This window comes from Cygnus atratus, chromosome 1 (genome assembly GCF_013377495.2).
Source record: "Cygnus atratus isolate AKBS03 ecotype Queensland, Australia chromosome 1, CAtr_DNAZoo_HiC_assembly, whole genome shotgun sequence".
Taxonomy (NCBI): Eukaryota; Metazoa; Chordata; class Aves; order Anseriformes; family Anatidae; genus Cygnus; species Cygnus atratus.
The window spans coordinates 132108008-132132380 of record NC_066362.1 but is presented as its reverse complement, the minus strand read 5'-3'; the positions used below and the strand labels follow the sequence as shown (position 1 = coordinate 132132380).

Below are 24373 nucleotides of genomic sequence, written 5' to 3'. Positions count from 1 at the left end.
TGCTCTGGACACTGGTGGGATGAAGAAAACATTTACTTATGGTTGTCATGATTCAGACACACGGAGCCTGACCAGAACATTTAGCATTTCTGCATGCATTTATGAAGATTACACTAATCTAGAATGCCTACAATATGACACTATGTACACACATACAGGCAGCAAGTTGCAAGTGAAAATAGCTTAACTTCTTAGTAAGTATAAAAATGTTCCTTCGTAAACTAGGGTATTCCTCCATCATATGCAATCTATCTGTATAAAAAGTTCTCTGAACTTAGTCCTTCTTCAGTAAACCATCTCTTCACTTTAATTTTGTGAACTGTAGAGAATTTAATAACAGATTCTTTTACTCACAAGAGTAATTTCACCTTGGAATAAGAAAAAGCTGTGGTAAGAGGCTTTTCCCACTCTTTTTGGTAAGCAAAATATATTCCTTGGAACACAACAATTGATTAAATGCCCATCACTGTTTATGGTACTTTGTTAGATGGACTTTCAATCAATACAGCAATGTCCCTTTCACCTGTGCTGTCACAAAAATGTGGCTTCTGTTTCTAAATGTAGCCTTGAACAATGAACTGAGTATGGGAAACAGCAAGGCTTCTATAAGGGTAATCTGGGATTGAAACCTCATAAAGCAAGAGTATAGCACAAACAGGCTCTAGGCAGACCTGCTTTGGCATCATGCCTGCTCTCACATCTTGTAAATTTGCTTTGACAGAATTGCCAGTCAATTACAGAACAGTGAAGATGATAATGCAGGGAAAAATATTCTGAGAAGCAGCATTCATTGGTACCATCTGAACTCATTTGTCTCCTAAAAGAAAGAAGACTTGAACCAAGGCTCGCGTGGAGCAGCTCCTTCCATCTCATGCTCTATGGAAATACACAGCTCATCTGGCTCACATTGAGACTCTCTGAGACTGAACTTAACTGCTGTCTGTCATTTAGGATAATTTTCTAAGGATGCTAAATACATATTTTTTGTCCTTTTCCCTCCTCTCCACTTCCCTAAATGTGAGTATAACATTGCTCAGCAATTTAAATACTCACCAGGCAGAGGTTTTCTTTGGCTGGGATCTTAGAAACAATGATTGAAAATACAGAGAAAACATGCCTGAAGAGAAAATTCAACCCAACACAACTATGACACCATGTGAGGAGCCTAGAGAGTCAGTTTTTAGCTCATGATGTCAGCTACAAGATATTTACATCTGGAACTGTTGCTGGTAGTTTGACTTTTTTTCCTGTGAAATGGCAGAACTTCTGAATTGAGCAGAAGACTGTCAGAAATATGTCACTCCAATGCCAGTTTGCTCTGAGGAAGCCTGCAAGATCCCAAATTTGGACTAACTGATTTCTAAGAATCTGACAACGTAAAGGCATCTCAGCTGTCCCTTATGTAGTGTTGCCTGATTTTTCAGCACTTTATTTCAGTGCTTGGAGAAATAAGTATAGTGCTATTCTCCAAAAGATCAAGAGTTCCTAGGATGTCTGTGTTCTTGATTCTTTCGTAGTCAGGACGGGTAATTCACTTCCTATAGAAACTATGTATAGACAGCTTCCTCAGTGAATGATGTTAGCTTTGCTCACTGCCAGTTCTAGCAACTAACCAAAAACTATGTAGTAAGAAAACATAGACTTGCATTAACTTTGCTCCATATGAGTGCTTACATAAACAGATGTAAGTCATCAGCTACCCCAAGTTTTTATATTGGGCTACTGCCAGTAAAAATGTTACAGAAGACACGGATCTACTGTTTTCAACTGTTGAGCGGGAGGTAGATCTGCTCACGGACAGTCCAACTTTCAGCTTTTCCTAACCCGCTATTAAAGTCTCTGCATGCAGCCCTGTGACTTAAGTACTGTAACAGCTATCCATCCCTAGCCAGAAAATATTCAGTTGTCACCATCCTGCTGAACTGTTTTGAATATTTCTAATTTTTAGTTCTTTTCTAGGCTTGTGATAGAGGGTGATTTAATTTTACAGTGTGATACCAGGCTTAAATGATAAGTGATAAGCATAGCCTGATAAACACAGAGCACTGATATTTAATGTATTCATCTCCACCCTGCAAGTCTAAAAACAATGATCAGTGATTAGAAAATAAGCTTAGCATGATTTTATTTATGGAACATAGTTAATGAATCTGTTTTTCACTGAATAATTGCAGTAATCAACTGAAATAATAGCAGAAGTGCAATAGTAAATAGGTCAGATCAAGTAAAATTTTAAATGTTTATTCCCAGATGTCTTTCAACCAATTCCTGTCTAAAGGGTTGCACAGCATTTTCTTGTTGGCTTGTTTTCTTTTCTGTGTGTTTCTGTTCAGAATTCAAGCGCAGGTTTATTATAACTTCCTATGGGCAATGACCTTGCATTGCTAATAGAAATAATGATCAGATTGCAGGATTTTCTTTTCTTATTGCCTTGAAGTATAGGGATGGCTGTAAAAATAAAAAGTGACAGTTTATATGATCCTTTATGAAGGTGGTTGACCTTTTCTTACTCTACATCTTCAAACAAAATTGTGAAATAATGTGGTTGTTTTATATGTTCATAAAATTAATTCACCTTAAGTTTGCCCACAGTGGGAATCCAGAAGCTGTAAAATGAACTGCCATATGTGCCATAAGCCACTGCCAGGTATTGATGCCAGTCTGTTGAGTACACATGACTACTTTGCGGTATTTGTGCACTGAAACATATTCACCAACTCTTCAGACAGACTTTCTTTGGACCTCTGTTTCAAACAAACAAACAAACAAACAAACAAAAATAGACAGAAAAATAAAAGATTTCCCTGAAGGTGACAAATCCAGGAAAGGAAAGCAGCATTTGCTAGTACTGGCTACACTTAAATCAGACAAGGAGTGTAAAACATGGCAAATAATTCTGGACAAGTTGTTTTTTAAAATCCTAAACCTTGAAAAATGACAAAAGCAAAATTTAATCTCCATATTGGTAACATTTAGGTTAAGTCAGTTATCTGAGCTGAACCTTCACAAGTTGCTAGAGGGGATCAGAACCTCTGGCCTACGTGTAAGAGCTTCCTTCTCTCGTTCTTTAAGATAAATAGCAAATTATTGAGTTTTGTGAATGTTGTTACCTGTGAGTCTTAGTTAGCCTGACTGCTCCTAAAAGTTGCTACTGACTTTTAAATCTATTTCTTTGTCTCCCAAAGTTTTCACAAATTTTCAACCTACAGTTTATCCAGGCAAAAGTGCAGAAATTCTCAGATTAGCATCAATCTAAGCTTTTATTTCCACAAAGCACTGTCCTCTGCTCAGGAAAGAGCACAGGTCGCCAGGAAGCAGAGCTTGTTAGCATAGACCCAGATTCATGCAAATGTGGCAGCAGTGACTCAGGATGTGAACTAGTTCAGGCCGTGCCAAATAAAAAAAAAAAAAAACATGCCAAGCACCAATGAGCCCCAGCAGCTGTCAATAAATTATAAATGTAAGTTCGAGCATGATTTACTTTTTCAGTAGCTTTGTTCATCTCTGTAACTTCTACTGACTGTCATGAAAAACACCATGCCAGGCAACTGAATGGGACCCACACCACCTTAACTATACTGATAATTATAACCAAGTGCAACAGAAATTTATTTCTTTTTTCATGTTTTATGTACCTATAGATATGCACAGATATCTATACTAGAACCTAATTTAATAACTTCAGGACTTAACATAAACCATCTGTATGAATGATAGAAAATTCCTGTATGTTAACATTCGTCTTACATATGTGAACGTAGACTTTATTAATACATACATTAACCCTAGTGATGTAACAGCCTGCTTTTTTCATTGTTTGTTAGTTACAAAACCTTATTTTCAAATGTGTTGTAAACCGTCATTCAATTATTTGTAAGCACTAACAAAACAGAGGCTGTTTACTCTGAAGGCCAAAGCTGGAAGATATATTCAGTGGCTGCAATTGCAGAAATGCCTCAACAACAACAATGGAAAAAAAAAAAAAAACCTGCCTGTCAATATAATTGAAGTCTTACAACACAAAGAAACGTATAGAGTACCTTGTATTTCTCAAAGGCGAGATTTACCTTTCTTTAGAAATTCATAATGAAGCAGCTTCAGCAAACCTTCCCTCACCAAATCTCTTTGCATCAGGCAAAACTGAAATCTTATTAATCTGTGCTAAACATAGCCTGTTTCAGCTGGATGGAAGGCTTCTACAGGAATAAATGCCATCTCTACAACATGCTCTCCACTGGCTGGTCAGGTCCCCAGGTTAATACATATAAATAATGCTTTTGATTTATGTTATAGGCAGCTGTAACAGATGAATGGCTTTAATTTACCAAGCTAGCAAATCAGCATTTTTTTAACAAAAACTAAATTCCTTCTCTGCAGTTGTGAAGGCTTAGTAAGGCTTACATGAACTCTGTAGCTGATCCATAACCCAGAGGATCTGTAGTTGGCCACACTGAAATGATGGTCGGTTTCTGTGCAACGATGATCAGTTTCTGTGCCTGTTAGTAAAGGTGTCACCTATCACTTGTTGGGGGAAACAACACAATAAATAAAACCCTTATGGTATTTGTTTGAATATCTGCTATGTCTGAAATGTTGAGCAGAGAAATTAGACTCAAAGTCCAGCTTTCCTTATCCCTAATTAGTCCCACCAAAATCTTGCATCAGAGATGAATGCTGAGGTGATGATCCTGCAGCTTTTATCAGATGTTTTTTGTCAAATATTGAGCATTCTCTGAATTCAATTGCCTCCATTGCCCCGTCGAAGCTCATATATGAAATACTGCCTGCGACACCCTTAAAGGCAGACAGCTTTACAAAGCAAATGCACCAGACCGATAACCCCTGCCTATATCCAACCTTAAAGGAAAATTCTGCTGGCCTGTTTCCATCTCACATGCTCAGGAAAGTAATCAGGTGTAGTAAGGAAGTCATCTGCATCCTGCTTGCTTTTCCTGTTGGTGACACCAATTGCCTGTAAATGTAACAAATTTACCGTGGGTTGTGTCATCTGAGACATGTGAGCATGTATTTCTAAATAGCTTGGAATAGACATATCAACCCCTCCTTCTTGCGTTATTCATTTCTTATTCGGAAATGTGTGCTTTGTCAGCCTGATGTGTTTTTTGTTTTCTGTTATTACCATCAGATGTCTGTTTCCCCCTGTTTCATCTGGAGTTCAGATAGAAGTAATAGACACCAGTCTGGATGCTGTTCTTCAGTCCACCAGGCCTATTGTTTCAGTCCCCATAGTACCAAAACATCAACATCCCAAAGTCTTCATTGTGAATAACTGAAAGCAAGAGCTAGTGGGCCATTTTATCAGGATTTACTGATGATGATACTGGTATGTTGTGATTCCAGAGACAATCTTTGCAATATTATTTTATAAGAAAAAAATCGTATGTCTAACTAGAAAAGCCACTTGTCTTGTTTCTTCTTGCATGATGGTAGGACTAGGATAGTCCTTGGTGTTTTTCTTCTCCTTTTGTTACCAAAAAGACAGATAAAGAATAGAAAAACCACGGCTGTGGTTTAGCCCAGCAGGCAGCTAAGCATCACATGATTGTTCTCTCACTCCCCCAGCCCCCATAATGGGATGGGGCAGAGGATGGAAAAAAAAAAAAAAAAGTAAAAAACTAATGGGTTGAGATAAAGACAGTTTAATAGGACAGAAAAGGAAGGGGGGAAAAAAAAAGAAAAAAAAATATACAAAGCAAGTGATGCACAATGCAATTGCTCGCCACAATACAATTGCACAATGCAATTGTTCACCCACTGACTGATGCCCAGCCCCTCCCCAAGCAGCAACCCCACCCCCCACCCCCAGTTTTATTGTTCAGCATGACACCACATGGTATGGGACATCCCTTTGGCCAGTGTGGGTCAGCTGTCCTGGCTGTGTCCCCCCCCTCCTAACTCCTTGTGCACCCCCAGCCTCCTTGCTGGCAGAGCAGCATGAGAAGCTGAAATGTCCTTGTCTCTGTGTAAGCGCTGCTCTCCAACAACTGAAACATTGCTGTGTTATCAGCATTATTCTCATCCTAAATCCAAAACACAACATCATACCAGCTACTAGGAGGAAAATTAACTGTATCCCAGCTGAAATCAGAACAATCACACATCTCAGCCTTGCCCATTCTTTAATGCAGTGTTCAACTAAGTTCCATTAGGATCCTGTTTATGGTTGAATTTTTAGTTTTTTGTCATGCATCACACCCAATCTAGTCAGTCACAAAAGACTGTCTGAGTTATCAGACAGTACCGCTTCCAATTGAAATATTTCTTTTTAATTTTTTTGGCAGGAATCACAAGATGGTGCTGTTACACATGGCCCTGAATATCAATCTTCATGTCTTTTTAGACATTTAGATGATTCTTTATTGTAAGAAGAAATACTGTGTTACATTAGAGCACATTTGTGATTTTGTTTTTGTGAGGTCTTTTATAAAGTCTTATCTCAGTTCCAGGTCTGGGATGTAGTTTCTTAGTAAAATTACTCTGCCAGAGAGTCTGCCTCACTGAGTCATTTGAAATGGAAACAGATCTTTGAGGGTGCTAGGGGCACAGTCCTGTACAGTTTTAATTTGGGGCTTTCTAGTTCAAAACTAATGAATATAAAGGCCAAGCTTTTGCATATCTTTTAATCATTGCAAGTGACCAATAAGCTAAAATTAAAACAATGAAATTGTGCTGTACAAGGAAATAGATCTGCTATATAATCTGCATAGTGTATCTGTGTTTCATTTTACTACACTGGTTTAATAGCTTATTACAGCAATCCAGCTGGTGTTCCAGGAATAGATCACTTCACTGCTATGAGTGGGATTTTTTTTGTTCTCACATTTATCAAATATTCTGGCCAGCTGGCAGTCTTTGCGTACTTGGCTTCATACTGCACCAGTCCCAATGAGTGCAAATATTCTATAAAACCTTGATGTGGGGGATTAGATGGGTTCTAAGAGGACATCTGTGAAAACATGGGTGAAAACCTTGGAGACATGCAGTCACTTGCCAAAGGTGTGTCTGTTACTTTTCCACATGGCTGGGTATTATGTAACAACACACAATAATACACTTGCTTTTGGAGAGTTAGAGAAAATAAGTTGAAAACATATAATTATACACACCACAAATATGGTTTTACCATATGAAGGATACGATTCAAAACCTGCCTCTTAGTCAATAGCTCATATGAAAACCTGGGGGGAGGGGGTGGGGGGGAGATATTTTCCTATATATACATTTTTTTTTAATTTATTGGGAGGAACAGTTGTGGGATCGTCTTGCCAAAAGTTTAACTGAAATTTAGGTCTTGCGTTCTGCTCTGCCAGCTCAGTGAATATCACCAACATCTAAAGAATGTGATAAGCATGAGAAGTTTTGCCATATAAACTATAAAGATAACTTCACCAGAAGCTACAGTTTAAAAAAAACAAAATAAAACCAAAACCCACAGGCTAGGCTGCTAAAATAGAGGATGAAACAAGCAAACCCTTTTGTCTTTCTTCTGAACTTTCAGTCCTTATTCAGGACACTCTGAGGTTAGGAGCTTCTACTAGGTTGTAAATAAATTACTCCCACAGTCTGAAGCAATGTTATGAAGATCTAAACCACCTAGTCCAAATACAGGAGTGGTGCAGGTGAGCTTTGAGACTGTGACTGAAAAGCAAATAAAAATAAACAAAAAGAGCATCACACTGTGACCCATCAGAGGTCTAGTAAATATCTACATAAGACTTGGCTGCTGTCGTATAAAGGAGAAACACAACCTGGGAAGAGAGGGATTCAATTCACAACTGAGACTCTGAAATTAAAGTGTTTGTGTGTAAAGATCTCAGTTCACAACAGAGTCTGCAAAGTGCCATGCAGCAGAGCTAGAAAACAGTTCATCTGACTGCATCCACTAGCGGCAGGACTCAGATCTCCCGACACAGGTGCCTACCTACCATCCTTATCTGCACTGGGGGGAATGTTGCCTGGCCTCACACTGCTATCCCAGGAACGTGTGAAGCACCTTCAGTTCCAGGGTCATGCCCACCAGCCCCCTAGGAGAGCTGTCTCCAGTCAAGGCAGGCAGTGTGATGTAGTATAGCAGACCTATCAGTTGTACTGATAACCCAGCTATATGAACTGTACAGTTATCAGGGGGCACAAATCTGATTTGTTCTAGTGAGGGCATGAGGACTTCATCCATTAATGAACAAAGCTGAGTAGGAGCGCTCCTGGGGTGCGTGGTCTGGCTGAGTCCAATTTGAAAGAAATCCTCCTGGTACTCCAAGACTGTTTCAGGATGTGAACCAAAGGGTGGAAAGGGAAAATGAAGAAACTATCCTCAAAAGCACAACCAAATTAAAATGCTAATGCTTAGACTTTTCAGGGCAGATTAAATGTAATTAGACACATTTGTTTGGGCTACTGAACTTCTGGATATCTATTTTATGGTGAATTGAATTGAATCGCTCTATCATTTCATTGCCTAGACCTATTTTTAATATAACAAGAACCTGGACACAAGTAGACCCCAAACGTGTCTTAGTCTGGAAGTGAATCCCCCTGAATGTCCAAACAATATTAAAAAGTATATGGCAGGAATTGAACAGGTGCTGCTACTAATTGAAGCTTAGGAGCATGTGTAACATATGGATAGGGTAATTAGCAAGTTAAAATGTGCATGAAGGAAGATGATAGCCAACAGCAAATGCATGGTATACTGTATATGGACCTGACTGCACTCCCATAAAGGAGAGATGCATAGCTCAGGTCGAGTGGTTAGACCCTGCTGTGCGCCCTGTTATAAGCATTATGTTTGTCAGCCACAACACTGCTCTGAATAAAAATAGCCAGGGTGAAAAGAAAAGATAAACTGTGCTGCTGGGCAGTGTTACACACATCTCATCTCTGGAAGAAATGTGTTTGGAAAGAGGCTGAATGGCCAGCTGATAAAGAGCTGCCCCTGGGTTGGGAAGGGTTGACTGGGCTTTCTGCTGGGCCAGGAGCCCTCAGGTGCTGCTGGTGGACAGACGGGCACATACTGGAGGAAACCACCACATTTGTGACCATTCTGCTTGTCTGAAAGCTGTTTATAAGTTTTGTTTTCTCAGACCAAGTAGAAAAAAAGCAGAAGTAAAAAGTAAATTCGTTTCTTGTAGCTTCCCAGACTGTCTTAGAAACAAGGCCTACACTGCCTGATGCCAGTCAGTCCCCACACTCACTGCCTGTGCAGTCTAATTCAGCAAAAATGCTTACAATCAGATGGATCCAGTTTTGCTTAGGCCATGGGCCCACTGTCCAAGGAGAACAAATATCCAGAAGAATATTGTCGGAAAGAATATTTCCTTCACATCTCCATGGCCTTGTTCCTTTCCACACTGCACCAGCTCTGGGCTGGGCTCTGCAGCAGCCCTTCTTTGGGGTGGCACAACCCCTCACACGGCTGAGCCCTGAACTGCACTGAGTCGACCCGCTTTAAAATAATATCACTGAACTTTCCTCCCCAAAGGACCAGGATGCAGGGAAGGCTCAGGCCAAATGGCAAAACACTTTATGTCTTTGCTCCGGAGCCGTGGGAGCATTGGGAAGTTTGGTTTATTCACTGCCAGCCTCCCACGGCGTCAGCTGTCATCCTGCACAGCCATCTCATTGCTCGCCTGGAATCGGTGAGCTTCAGCACAGCCTGCAGCTCCTTGTGTCCCCAGGGAGCAGGGGCTCCTGAGATGGCAGCAGGAACACTTGTGGCTCAGTGATTTCTGCTGGATGCTATGGGAAGATCCTGGATTACCTTTTGTTCCCCACGAGCTGGGCAATCTTACAAGCAGCAAGGTGCATTGATACTTATCTCAGAAAAATACATACACTCTAATTAATAGATGAGTAATAATTGTTGCTTTCAGCAGCATATTTTCAGCTTTACAAAAGGACTCGTATCACATTGGGTTATATCAGATGTCTTGTAAGATTTTTTTCCAATGTCAGCTATCCACTGTATGAGTTGTATTGTTTAACAAACCAAAAGCACATATGAATATATATATATATATATATATTTTTTTTTCCAGCTTCCTGCCTGGGCATCGTGCAAGAGTGCACAAAATAATAAAATGAAATAAAATGAAATAAATAAAATAAAATAAAATAAAATAAATTAAAATAATAAGCCTTCTAAAATTTAATCCAAAATGAAATGACTGGATATAATTTTAATATCAAGTTGATAGGGAAGATAAACGTAAAGCTAATGTAGGAAAGTTTGGAAATATCTTTAGAAAATAAGTGCTTTCATATGACCTTTTTTGGCTTTTTTACAATTTTAAGTGTGAATGCCATAATTATTAAATTATATATTTATTTATTTATTTTTAATTTTATACTTCCCCTGTAATGAAGAATTTAATACTACCCTTTGAGTTTCCACTTCAGAATACAGGATTTTCTAGTTTATGTTGAGGGTTAGGTTTTCCTTATTTAGCAAAGCTATTTTCAAAAATCATTCTTTCTTGACAGACAATTTAATTTATAGGGCAGTATCTGAATGCTTAACAAATTTTAACAGCATCACTGCCAACCAATATGCTTCTAATAACATACACTCACAGCACATGCATTTTGCCAAAGAATTCTTTAGGGTGATGTTCAGCTCCATATTTTTTCCAACTACAAAAGTAAATATTTGCCAGAAAAGTGAAAAGAAAAGTTCTAAAGCTGTGGTATATAGCCCACATTCAACTAAAACCTTATACATCATCTGTTCATGATTTTTCCTCACTTCTTGCTGCTCAGTTCAACTTATAGAGAAAAAAAAAAGGGGAGGGGGGAGAGGAGGGAGGGCAAAATAAACCTGAAACTAAAAATTAAATATTGATCCATGTGAAAAATTGCTTTAGCTCTGTCTGTGAAGAAAGAAGCAAGATTCTCTACCAGACAAAGGACAGGTCAATGCTGGGAATCAGCACTGGCTGCTCAGTTGAGCTATTAGTTGAAATAATTGCACCTGCAGGGGATTGGGTTTATCTGTGAAGAACATGGGAATCTCTAAATTAAAGGTATATACCTTAGAAGAGAGGATAAGTACATTCAGACTACTAGAGGGTAGCATATAAAATGCAAAGTGAAACCAGTGTGTCATTTTAGCTTTTCCTGTTTGTAATTTTTAAGCGTATTTGAAATGCTTTGTTTATTAACAGGTCTTAGTGGTATGTCTGCTTTAAAATTCTGGACTTTAGACTTTCCTGTAGCCAGCGTTATCCTGGCAGTGGTTTTCTTTTGGTTTTAAACTGGGATGTTATCAAGCATTAGATATGAAATAGATACTATTCAGTCTGAATTAGCAAGAAGTTGAAGTGCTTTGATGTACCATAGCATGAGAGAACTGAAAACAAAAATTTAGTGCGAGTAGGAAGGAGAGCAAAACTGTAAGGTATCAAAGAACTTCCCCCAAAAAATACCTGATAATATTGACCAAAAAAAAAAAATCTTCTTTACAGTATTGGCCTTCTTTACATTTCACATAAAACCCAGGAATTATCCAAAAAGATAAGTATTCTCTAAAAAAACATAGGCACTTTGTAGAACTCTAAGCTTTGTCCCAGATTTAATCTTCCAGAGGCTAAAAACTTCAATGTGTCTTTTTTATGGACCTGGACTACCAGCAACCAGACTCTCAATTTTGGATTTCATTAGCTAAGTAAAATAAACAGAATGCATTGTTGTAAGTAGTTTTAGTTAATTCTGCTTTCAGCATTATATTATACATCTTTTGCAAAAATTTCAAATATTCTGAAGCAATATAAAAGTAAAAAGATGTCTTCTGCATTGCAATGTGAAGATGCTGGTAGGTCCTGAAGTCCCTAAATAGAGATCAGTTAGAGATCTACTTAAGACATATGCTTTTTATTAAGAAAGTATGGAAATACACAACTGAAAACAGGACATGATTTTTTAACCTTGTCTCCATCCTATTGCTTTTCCAACCTTTATCACCTTAGTCTCTTTATTTACAAAGTAAAATTCACATGCAGGACTGAATTTTCAAGCTGCTGTGCCGTGATTTCATCTGTGTCTCCTCCACTGACTTCTTAAGGGGAACTATACGAAAAAAATCCCAAATAGCTTTATGAAAATGTAGCCTTCTGCAGCTTTCTCCCTCTGAGTGACGACTGCTGTGATTGCAGAGGTGGGAGGCAAGAGACAGATAATAAGAAATTTAAGCTCAAAGTATCTTTATGACACATGAAAGATGAATTGAAAATGCTTTAGTTTGGAAATTAGTTTTCATGGCTTTTAAGGTGATTGATGAGATGACTCCAAATTAGATCTACCCAGCAGCGGTCACTGTGTGGTAACAGCAGAAGGCTTATGGAGTGCGAGTGTGTATCACGCACTGCACGGCTACAGCTGTCTGTCCAACTATTTAAACATATCTGAACAGCTAAAGTTTTTGCCTTACTAGGATACAAATACAGTTAACTGGGATTTTGTGAAGTTTTTTTTTTTCCATAAGCAAAGCAAACTTGCTACAAATAAGACCCGCTACAGCATGGAGGCACCAGTTTCAGGAGGAAAAGGTAGATAAAAGGTAAGCACATGTAGGGAAGATGAGAAGAGCAGAAAAATGGTGAGTGTGAGGGTGGGCATCAAACTTAACCTAGAATCCACAAGAGCTTAATGGCAGAGACACTTATCTGAGGTATGGCAGACCAAGGTTCAAGTCTTTGGTCTTTTGGTTCAAATAGGTTTGAACTTGGATTTCCCATGTTAGTTGGCTGTACTCAGTCAGCCTTCCTCTGTGCAAAGGAGAGCCTGGGAAGGTCAGGCCAAATCAGTCAAACCCTTATGCCAATGCACTCCTCTGTGATGTGCGAGACCCTGCGGTGAGCTTTGGTCTCAGCTGACTGCTCTGAGATGATAGAAGAATCAGTCTCTCTCTTACTGCCTTTGTCTTTTTTTTTTTTTTCCCCTCTTCTTACGAAAAGCTTTTAGACATTCATCCCAGCGTGGGATAGGATTTTTTTTTTTTAATCTTGACAACTTTATTGGAGCGGGGAAAAGCCTTTCCACCCAGTTCTATATGCAAGTGTTTCATTTTCCCCTCAGGATATTAAGATCACACTGAATTCTGAATTGGAGATCAAGACTCAGATACGTTTCAGGCCACTTTGAAATTAAGTTTAAATATTCTGATGAATATTTAGCTAAGGATCATTACGTTTGTTAGAAGTGATCCAACACTATTGTTGATTTGAATGATGAATTTTTTATTGCTTTCCTTCTCATCAATTCTCCTCTCAAAGCCTTGCAAATTACATCTCTTTGTGGTTTTGCCTTTTTGTGGTATAGGTTTACAGAAAGCAATACTGAAAATAAAGGATCTTGACTGGTATTTAAATGTTGGTGTGCACAGTCCTGGTCGCCTGCCTGTCTGGAGCAGGGATGCTGACAGAGCTTTCTGCTCCTCTGCCCTTGCGCCCACAGCCTTAACGGCAGCACCAGGGCTCAGGGAGCATCGCCACAGCCTCAGCCAGGGCTGCGTTCCCAAGTCTGTATTTTAAACACACCTCATGAGGCAGCTAACCCAACCTTCTGCTAAAAAGCAAGATCAATTATTTTATAATGACTTCCTCAGGCAGCCAGTTCTAGTGCTCCTCTCTATTTTTACAACTGGAAAGTTTTCTTAATGTCTAATTAGGATCTCCCTTGCTACAGTTTAAACCCCTTACTTTCCTTTCCAGTCCCAAAATGCTTTATTCCTTCCTGTACACAGTAGCATGGTTGTCTTTTCCAAATAAATTCTCACAATCCCTCCTTGCCTTTCCTTGCCTTTCCTTGCCTCGCCTTGCCTCGCCTCTCCTTGCCTTCCCTTGCCTTTCCCTTGCCCTTGCCCTTCCCTTGCCTTGCCTTACCTTCCCTTGCCTTTTTTCTCATGGGTCATGTTTTCTGGACATGTCACACTAATATATATGATACCACAGGATTAAGCTTAGTTTAGTTAGCTGGCAATAGGAGAGGCAAATAGAAGTGGCAAACCTTGCTTACTTGTTGATTCTCACCCAGAAAAACTTTCTGGTCCTTTACCAACAAGCAAGCATTGTACAAGCAAAGTGACAGCCTGTATTGGGATACCAGTCTGAAACTGGTCCTCAGCAGTAAAAACAGAAATGCAGGTAAGAGAGTATCTAGACTAAGGGAAACAAGCAACATACAAGGGTCATAAATAACATCTCCTCTTTTTGTTTTCTTTCTTTTTTTTTTTTTTACTGAATTGTTTTAATATTCAACACTGTATAAACTGCTGGCACTATCCCAAATTTGCTGTTCAGAAACTAATAGTTATCACTATATACTGAGGTTTCGCATGGTTCCAGCATGAGAGAGATTTGTATCTTTGAAATACCAAATCTGGTCTGTGTTTTCTAATGCTAACCATCCCAGGGGACTCTGTTTTTGAGAGAAGGGTTTTTTCCCACCATCTCACCCGTCTGTTCATTTCTGTTCATTCTCTTGCACATAATTTGAAACCGGTTCTTATGACATTCTACCACCTCAGATATGACTAGAGTACAATGACGTTATCTTTGTATCGGTTTGGTTTTTTTTTCTTGTTTTTTTTTTTTTTTGAGTATTTTGCGCCTTTCAACCTAAAATGGTTATCTAAAATTGAAGATGGTAGTTCAGTTCCTGGGAAGAGAAAGCAATAATTTCTTATACATACTTACAGTGGTTGCAGACATAACTTTCAATGAGATTTAATGTTATCAGAAAGAGAAGTTTGAAAACATTTGTATTGGAATATGAGTGTTCCCATGAGAGGTTTTTGATTTGTTTGTTTGTTTGTTTTCAGGAATAGTTGTATTTTAAACTCATGCCCTATCTTTAACTAAATGAACCACAAGCAAATCCTTAGTGGTAATACTGGTAGCTATGCAGCAATGTCCTTGAAGCTGGAAGAGCTGCTACAACACAGCTTGTGGAAAACATTGCTTCTTTTTTTATGCCTTATGGAACTTTCTAGCACACAGTCTGGCTCTTTTTGCTATCTGCCAGCAAATCTTTTAATGCATGACCCATACCAAAATCTGCTTACAGGGTGAAAAACCTAAGTACCATTTGGAGTTAAGCTGGTTAAAATAAAATGGTCTAGTGCTTATTCGGGTAGAATGGCAGTTGGGAGATTTTTTTTCCTTAAAAGGCTCTGATCATTTTTCACTTCAATCTCAACATCAAATAAGAAGGTGTAAGTGTGGGAATGAATATTTACAGAAAAAATAATGGAAAGATTTCTAGAATAATTCAAACACATTAGTTGTGATAATTAACCATTAAAGAAAAATACTAGTAGCACCTCAAATTACTAGCAATATAAATATTCATAATTTAAAGCATTTTAAAACAGTTTATTGTGCAGAAGACTAATTTAAATCTAACCTCATTTGTTAAATCAGCATATTCAGTCGGGCTTAAAAATGAATTTGTATAAACTATTTATTAGATGCTGGATGTGCAGAATCAACTGGCATGTTTTCAGCCTACTGGAATCAGATTTTTGTAGCAGTCCAGGGGTTCATACAGGGAATAGAAAGTTTGCAAAAGTGGCTTCAAACAGCTCCTAGCTCCTATCTGTTCCTATCAAAAATATGTGACCCATGGTGGTCTAAGGAATTCACACAAAATAGGACTTATCCGAGAAGCTGGCATGGATCCAAGGAGAAAAGGGCTGCAGTCACTGCTAGCAGAGCTTGGCTCCGTGTCCTCATTCATAGCCTGTTGTGTCCCTCTGGTACCCTGTCTGAGGTCCTAGCACCCAAGCAGGAAGAAGAGAGGAAGGCCTGAGTGGTAAAATAAGGATTTGGGGAGGAAGACACGTCTGCTTCTCCCAATGATGAAACCTGCTAGGTCAAAGACTAAACCCAGATACCTGCCCAATTCAGACAGAGCAGCATGAGGTTTGGAATAAATCTTCCTGCTTGGAGTACCACCCAATAAGCAGCATCAGGAGAGCATCTCTGCTCTAGCTGCATGTTTTTTTTTTGTTTGTTTGTTTGTTGTCTTGTTTTTTTTTTTTTTTTCCTTTATTCCTTTGCTGTTCCAATAGCTTAACATCACCTGAGAGAAAACACAACACGTGGGCCATTTAGCCCTGTAGGTGAAGGTAGCTTTCTGCCCACTTCTTCATGCATCTGCTTTCTGAAGCAGACCCCAAAGGGTTATAACATGGCCATTTATCTTCCATATGTAATAGGAGTGATACTCTTCAGCAATTGCTCAGTAGAAAACATTGATTGTGGATGGTGAGGACATCAGGACATCTTAATGGCCATTAGAAAATACACTCATTGTTAGCCCATGGATAGGTATCTAACTGATTTTAATAAATCCACTATAAACACAAGCTGGAGATCCCTGTAGCTCAGATGTGCTCAGAATCATGAAGCAATTTGGCCATTCATTTTCTGTTAAATCACACAAATCTGCACAATTACAGCCCTGGACAGCTCTGGAAAAGTGTTAGATTAAAGTATCACAGCACCTACTGATCCCTTTGACCTGCACCCCAGCGGAGCTTCCTTGAACAGTGGCAGCAGAGATGTTTCATGACAGTTGTTGTGGCAGATATAGTAGGTAGTTTTGTCGTATGGCTCCTCAGGGAGATTTATCGCAGCTATTTTTACAGCACAAAAAGAGAGGTCTTTGCTGCAGGAAAAGCCCTGCAGAGATTAGTCACATGGATCTCCAGGAGAAATCCCTCCTGGCAGAAACCAGGACACTGAGGTTCCCACTCCTCCTTGGCAGGCATCGCTGGCTTAAACTCCCCCTTGTCTTGGTCTCTCGAAGCAAACAGCTGGCTCTGACACATTTTCATGGGCAAATTGACACATGTACCAGGGAGCATCTCCCTCCCACGGCAGTGATTTTCCTCTCTGTCTGACATGAGGGCAGCTTTTCAGCTGAAGTGGAAGCCATTACACATGTGGTTAACGCACGGGCAGAGCCAGAGGTAAAAGAGCCCAACCAGCAGTATTTTGTAACCCATAGCATTATTGGCCCCGCCTGTAAAATGAACATAGGTACCTTCTAAAAACAAAAACCAAAGTATTAGCAATACTTCACTTATGTCTATGTATTTAATGCAAAGTTATTTTGAAGACTGTATACAGCATACTTAAAGGAAATATGTATTTTATTGAAATAAAAATAGGTTGTTATAAAAATCTGATTTTAGATAAAAAACAATAGATGCCATCTATTCATGCCATCAGCTTTGGGAGAGGAGATAGCACTTTTAATTACCTCCTCATGGAGAAATTAGCACATCCATCTGCCTTATGAGTATACAAATATTTTTTTGTAATATTTCAATGCCTCTGCACCAGGAATATTTACAAGGAGTAAAAGAAAGAAGTCTTAAAAGGAACTGCAAGAGGTCATGTAGGAGACGACTGTCACAGGAGCAGTTTTCCATAAATCCTGCCTGATGCCAGCATGTGTCATCTCTTCCTCTGATCTCCAGTGATATATGTATGGTCTTCAGGCAAGATGTGGCAGAGAGCCATTTTCCCTGCATTTCTGTAGAAGAAAATGAAGGTTATAGTAAATAGGAATCCGTTTTCTGAATTCATGAAAACTATTTAAATCCATAAACCCAGCAAAAAGGAAACTTGTACCCATATTAATATTTCAAGCACATAGACCCTAGCTGTTCTAGATGAGTGTGTTTTTTCAACACTGACCTGAAAAACTTCCTTCTCCAGGAAAGCACAGGTTGTGGCTTTGGATGATTTGTTCTTTCGACTGTAGCTCAGCCTGTGCTTTATATCTCATGGGCTTGGGAAGCAGAAGAGCCAGAACTGGAAGAGTTAAGAAGAAAATGCACGGCTGATCAGGTCTCATCCCTCCTTCTTAACAGCTGTCATTTGCAAAGCCGGCAAAAACGGTATTGTGTAGCCCAGGACTAAAGGGAGTTTCCTAGGTCTGGCACCATGCCTTACCATGCAAAATTGACTGGTTTTATTATGCCGTTCTTTGCTCTCAGTGATCCTTCCAGCTATCACTGAGGGCAAACCCCACTGCAGTCGGTGGGCCTAGCAATTGCACTGGTAACAACTCCAGTTACTCAAGGAAGCAGTTAAATGTCAGTCTGTTTAGTAAGGCAACACTGAACAGATGCTAGATCATGAATGCCAGAGTCTGACATATCAAATCCATTGTAAGGCATTGCCTAGTGGAAATTATTGGTACAATAGAAGTAGGAGGGAGAGCTCAGCAAGCAGAAGTGGAGACATAGCAAAAACAAGTTACAAACACAATCCCAAAAGGCTGAGAGTGAAAATGTGTGGACTAAATACCAATTCGTGAGCTGTAAGCAAGCAGATTCAAGCCAGTAAACAGGAATTCCTCAAGAGTGCATTTACCAGCTTCTTGTTAGTGAAGGGTGACCCATCATACCTAACTGAAAGGATCATTGCCAGAATGTAATTTAAGCTCTTCTATTAGGCTTCCATGGCAAGGGTTTGGTAGAGGGGGTGCTGCAGGGGTGGCCTCTGTGAGCAGAGCCCAGCAGCTGCCCCATGTCAGACCAGAGCCAGCTCCAGCAGGCTCCAAAAGGGACCCGCTGCTGGCCAGAGCCGAGCCAGGGAGCGACACTGTGTGGGCCTCTGGGAGAGCAGATTTAAGAAAGGAAAAAAACCTGCTGCACAACAGAAGCTGGGAGAGCGAGGAGTGAGAAGCAGCCCTGCAGCCCCCAAGGTCAGTGCAGCAGGAGGGCAGGAGGTGCTCCAGGCACGCAGCAGCAGTTCCCCTGTGGGCTGTGGAGAGGCCTCTGGTGGAGCAGGCTGTCCCCCTGCAGCCCATGGGTCCCACATGGAGCAGATCTCCACGCTGCAGCCCGTGGAGGAGCCCCCAGTGGAGCAGGTGGATGTGGTCTGGAGGAGGCTGCGGGCCATGGAGAGCCCCCGCAGGAGCAGGCCCCAGGCCAGAGCTGCAGCCCGTGGAGAGGAGCCCACGCAGGAGCAGGGGGTCTGGGGGGAGCTGCCGCCCGTGGGGAACCCGTGCTGGAGCAGTTTGCTTCTGGGGGATGGATGGACCCCGTGGTACGGAGCCATGTGGGAGCAGTTCTTGAAGAGCTGCTGCCTGTGGGCAGCCCCCGCAGGCTCAGTTTGGGCAGGACAGCATCCCGTGGGAGGGACCCCACGTGGGGCAGGGGCAGAGAAGGACCGTGAAGGAGCGGCAGAGGCAGTGTTAGGGACTGACCGCAGCCCCTATTCCCCATTCTCCTGCACCGCTCAGGGGGAGGAGGTGGTAAGAGGGTGGATGGGGAGAGGGTGGTTTTAGTTTGCATTTAGGTCTCACTGCTCTAGTCTGTTAGTGGTTGGTAATAAATTAAATTAATCTTCCCTGTGCTGAGTCTGTTTTGCCTGTGATAGTAACTGGTGAGTGGTCTCCCTGTCCTTATCTCAACCCACAAGCTTTTTTTTTTTTCATCATATTTTCTCCCTTTATTCCTTTGAGGAGAGGATGTGAGAGGGTGGTTGTGGTGGAGCTTAGCTGCCCAACAATATGAAAGTACCACAGCCCTTGCACTCTAAATGCACTCTCAGCAGAAGCAGAGACAAATTTAAGGAGAATTTTACTCATATATATATCAGCCAGATATTTTCAAATTCCATAAAGCTGTCAAGGTATAGCCTTTCCTACTATTTAACTGCAGACACACAGACAAAGCCTCATTTGCACTGCTGTCATAAGGAGCATTTTTCTGGCTTCTCCTTAAAACACGTTCATTCATATGTATACCACAGAACAGAGTGTTCATAAGAAATGTTCATCCACTTAGTATGTGTTCATCTACAATTGAATTAACTGCACTTCAAAGGGCTGAAGTTCTACTCAATAGCAGGATAATATGCTAAAATGTGATATGTTATTCTTGGAGGATCCCCAAATTTGGACACAGCTCTAACTTTCCAGTTCTGCCATATTCTTTCTTTCTCATTATTACTTTTTTTTTTTTTTTTTCGCTGTGGTGATAAATGCCATAAAGAACCAAACTTCTAAAATCTGAACAGTCTCCCAAAAAACCTATGTAATACATAGTATCCTGAATCCCTTTTGAAGTAGTCCTTGGTGAATAACCCAGTGCAGTTTGCTGTGGGTACACACAATTCTTTGCCAGCTTCAGCTCCATTCCAGTATACTTCCTGTTTAGCGGAATTTGCAATAACCCCGAAGACTCATGAGATCAAGGCAGCATAGCCTAGACTAATATTTAAATATACGATATCTGCCCTGGAATTTAGACAGCAGTCATGTCCTTAAACTTGCATGTGGTTCACAACTAATTGCCATGTTTATAATGGCGTAGTTCATTTAAGCTGATAAAAAATGTGGAATTTAATTAATTCTGTAAGCATTTGTTATCAGTATCTTTTCTAGAAAGAAAGAAAAAAAAACACTTCCTCATATGAATGGTGTTGTAAAGTAAATGAGTTATAGTTATCTAGATTCAGTTTATTGGTATTCTCTGCATAACAGTTTATGTCTTCTTCTGGTTCTTGCTGTGAAATCAGCTGTGAAGGTGATTCATATAACTCTAGACTGTCTTGGCAAGAGGCTGCCTCTTTGTTTTGTTTGTTTTTTGAAAAGAGGGTATTCCCACAGATGATCTAATCACACAGCTCAGCTCTTACAACATTTCTAGCATTTGTCATTTGTCATGAGATACATCTGAGGAGCATTAGCAGTCTACGGACTCCAGTGAATTATTTTTCATCCTGTTTCCATGACCTCATTTCCATAGAGACCTCTATTTCTCATTATGAGGGTTCTCCCACTTGTTTTCATGCTGTTACATGAGTACTATAGAGTCCTTTCAGCTTGTGCAGTGTTTAATGAGAGAGTTCTGGTTCTAAAATGACAAGTCAACAATGAAAGCTCTATCTTAAAAGCCAGCAAGTGTAAGGAGAAAGTGAGTAATTGCCAAAAAATCCATCTGAATTAGTTCTTGCAAACAAAATTAAGCAATGAGGATTTTAGACAGGCAATCAGAAATAGGATAAAGTTAGAAGAAAGTGGGTAGCTATTCAGAATGAGGCACAGGTGAAAGGTAACTTTGGTATTAGAGGTAGAGAAAGATCACCTTGATTCATTTTTCACCTTGATGAGAGCTGAAGCCTACTCCTGGATGTTGGGAGATATACATGTCATCCAGATAACATGCTCAAAGCATGAATAGTGAATTGAGAAGAGCTTTACAACACTGCAGTGTTGCACATCCTCATACATTGGCTAAGTCCAGCTTCAGTATCGTTCTGGCCATTTAAAATAAAATCTGTTCCCTAACATAGCAGAGAGTGCCAAAAGCACACTCACACACATTAAGTGCTTCAGTGAGGAGACAGCCAAGAACATATCACAGGAAAATGGATAAATAATGGAAATAATGGCCAGTACTCAATGTGCATCCACTTAGATTAGCTGATCTCCCTTCCAGAACTCTGAAATAATTTCCAGAATATGGAATGACAACTCATGAGCAAAAGTCACAAATAAAACCAAAGCAGGCAGAGTCAAATGAATAGAAAATCACAAAAATTATACCTATAGCTCTGTAACAAAACCATCCTCAAAACTACAGTCCATGAGTCTTATCTCAACGGTGAGCAAGGATTTGGAAGAAACGTTGAATCTGTAATGTGAATGGAAAATGAAAAAGAACACATGATGGATTTCACAACATTCATTTATGCCAGATTAACGTTTAATAAAATAAACACTGTTTTAGGCTATTCTATAATTGGTCTTAGGTGAAATATTTGATATGATAACCAAAAGGATATTGTAAATTTTACTGGAAAAGAGGGAGTTTATTTCAACAAATCCGAAACAGCCCTGGAACTTACTAAGGAGGCAACAATATGTTATGTTAACAGGGGAACTGTTGAGCTAGAGCAAGTTTATTAGTGGAGTTCCTCAAGGACATATCTTGGAAAAGACTCAGCTTCTTCCTTAATGACATTAGCAAAAAATTCTAGTGAAAAGAGTGGATAACATGCAATTGGGAAATGTTTTGTTGTTGATACAGAAGATGATTGTGATGCAATTAGGGGAGAGGTGGACTAGAATATTTGGAGTTAGAATGGCTCAATAATAAAATAACGAATAATAAAAATATAGGATTTGAACCTCAGGGTTAACTATCATGAATAATGAATTTGGAAGTTAAGAGCAATGGTGAAGGAAAAAGAACTGTATACGTCTGTTGATCACAGGATGGGTATGACCATTAGTGGGATGTGGCAATGAAGAGGATAAATGGAGTCCTCAGGTACAGAGGGAGAGCATTTCCAGCACAGACAGGGAATGATGGATAGTACTGTATAGGTCACAGTGAAATGTCATCTAGGAAACCATGTGACATTCTGGTTACCATTGCTGAGGAAAGATTAACTAAGACAGAAACAAATGTAGGGAGGAACTACTAGGCTGATCAGGAGAATGAAGAGTCTGCCCTAGAAACAGACTGATTGTTTCACAGACTACTACTGATAAATTAGGATGCAGCACAGATTTAAGCTACCATGGCTAGTTTGTTTCTGAAACCTAATTTAGTTCCAATGTCTCTGCATTGTGCTACAGTCAGTACAATGTGGACATAGCCTAAGAGGGAAAAAAAAATTGTAGTACCACAAAGGGGATGCTGATTTAAGTTAAAGGACAACATGAGTGCAAGAACAGTATGTGCACGTATATTCATTAAGTTTGTTTTCATTTAACACACAGAGCTCTCAGACTCCAGGCACAGTGGCAGCCAGGTAAAGCACTGTGAGAAGATTGAGTGTGTTTTCGTGGCGGGACTCTACAATGGTTTTCTGCAATACCAGAGGATAGGAACTGCATTACAGAAGACAGAATCACAGAATCACAGAATCATCTAGGTTGGAAGAGACCTCCAGGATCACCTAGTCCAACCTCTGACCTAAAACTAACAAGTCCTCCACTAAACCATATCACTAAGCTCTAAATCTAAACATCTTTTAAAGACCTCCAGGGATGGCGACTCAACCACTTCCCTGGGCAGCCCATTCCAATGCCTAACAACGCTTTCAGTAAAGAAGTTCTTCCTAATATCCAACCTAAACCTCCCCTGGTGCAACTTTAGCCCATTCCCCCTCATCCTGTCACCAGGCACGTGGGAGAACAGACCAACCCCCACCTCGCTACAGCCTCCTTTAAGGTACCTGTAGAGTGCAATAAGGTCACCCCTGAGCCTCCTCTTCTCCAGGCTGAACAAGCCCAGCTCCCTCAGCCGCTGCTCGTAAGACTTGTTCTCCAGACCCCTCACCAGCCTTGTCGCCCTTCTCTGGACTCGCTCGAGCACCTCGATGTCCTTCTTGTAGTGAGGGGCCCAAAACTGAACACAGTACTCGAGGTGCGGCCTCACCAGAGCTGAGTAGACCTGACATACTCCAACTTTTAAGATTTGGTGCGGCCTTCTACTGCCTTGTTAAAATTCATTTATTACAGTAAAAAGAAGTAAAGTATAATAGTTCTTACTTGTGGGAAATTGATAGTTCATGCTCTCAGCAGCTTTTCACAGCAACTTCCCAGAAAATATCAGCCCATAACCATCTTAAGGAACTGCTCCTATCCCAATATTTCTAAATATAGAAAAGAAGTCTCACTAGTTACAAGTCTTTCTCTCCAAGGACTTTGATACAATGGAATTTTTCAAAAATAGAAAATGGGATCACATGATAAATACTTGGCAATATCTATATAAGAAATACTTATACATTCTGATTATGTCATAACAATGGTATAATAGTTAGGCTTTGCACTGCTGTAGGAGAGTAATAAAAATTAAGATTATACCTCAAGGAAATTTTTATTCTTTCACTCAATATCTAAATTTTTTAAATTGTCAGTTACCATCTTTTTTTGTGTCTTCATCCAGCTTTATTTTGTACATTAGTGTACAAAATATTTTGTACATTTTTACATTACATTTACATTACATTTTTACATTACATTTTTACATTACATTTTTTGTACAAAAATTTTGTACATTGTACATTTAGTACTGAAGTTTTTAACTATATAATACAGAGTACATCTTTCTGTCATAAGAAAAGACTTTTACTTCAGCTGTGGTAGTACTTATGGATATCAAGCAAATATTAATTCCCTTTTCAATCACTAGATGCTTTACAGACAGCAGAAAAGCAGGTCCTTTCCTGAGAGCTCACCACCAAAGATTTAGGTGATGTGCAGGGTGCAATAAAAAGGAATGGACAACTGGGTAACAACAGAGGTATGCACTTACATTATTACTCTAATAATTCACTGTATTAAATTATTTCAATATGCTTCATCAAATCTAATAACT

At 39.8% G+C, this 24373-nt stretch overlaps 1 long non-coding RNA gene across 1 annotated transcript; it reads right to left on the bottom strand.

Moving 5' to 3' along the window:
• Nucleotides 1–17249: 17249 nt before the first annotated feature.
• Nucleotides 17250–21662, bottom strand: LOC118245750 (uncharacterized). Its single transcript, XR_004777961.1, has 3 exons — nucleotides 21586–21662; nucleotides 17721–17837; nucleotides 17250–17556 (listed from the first exon to the last, which is right to left on the bottom strand). It is a non-coding gene; the product is annotated as an uncharacterized LOC118245750 (long non-coding RNA).
• Between the last annotated feature and the right edge of the window lie 2711 nt (nucleotides 21663–24373).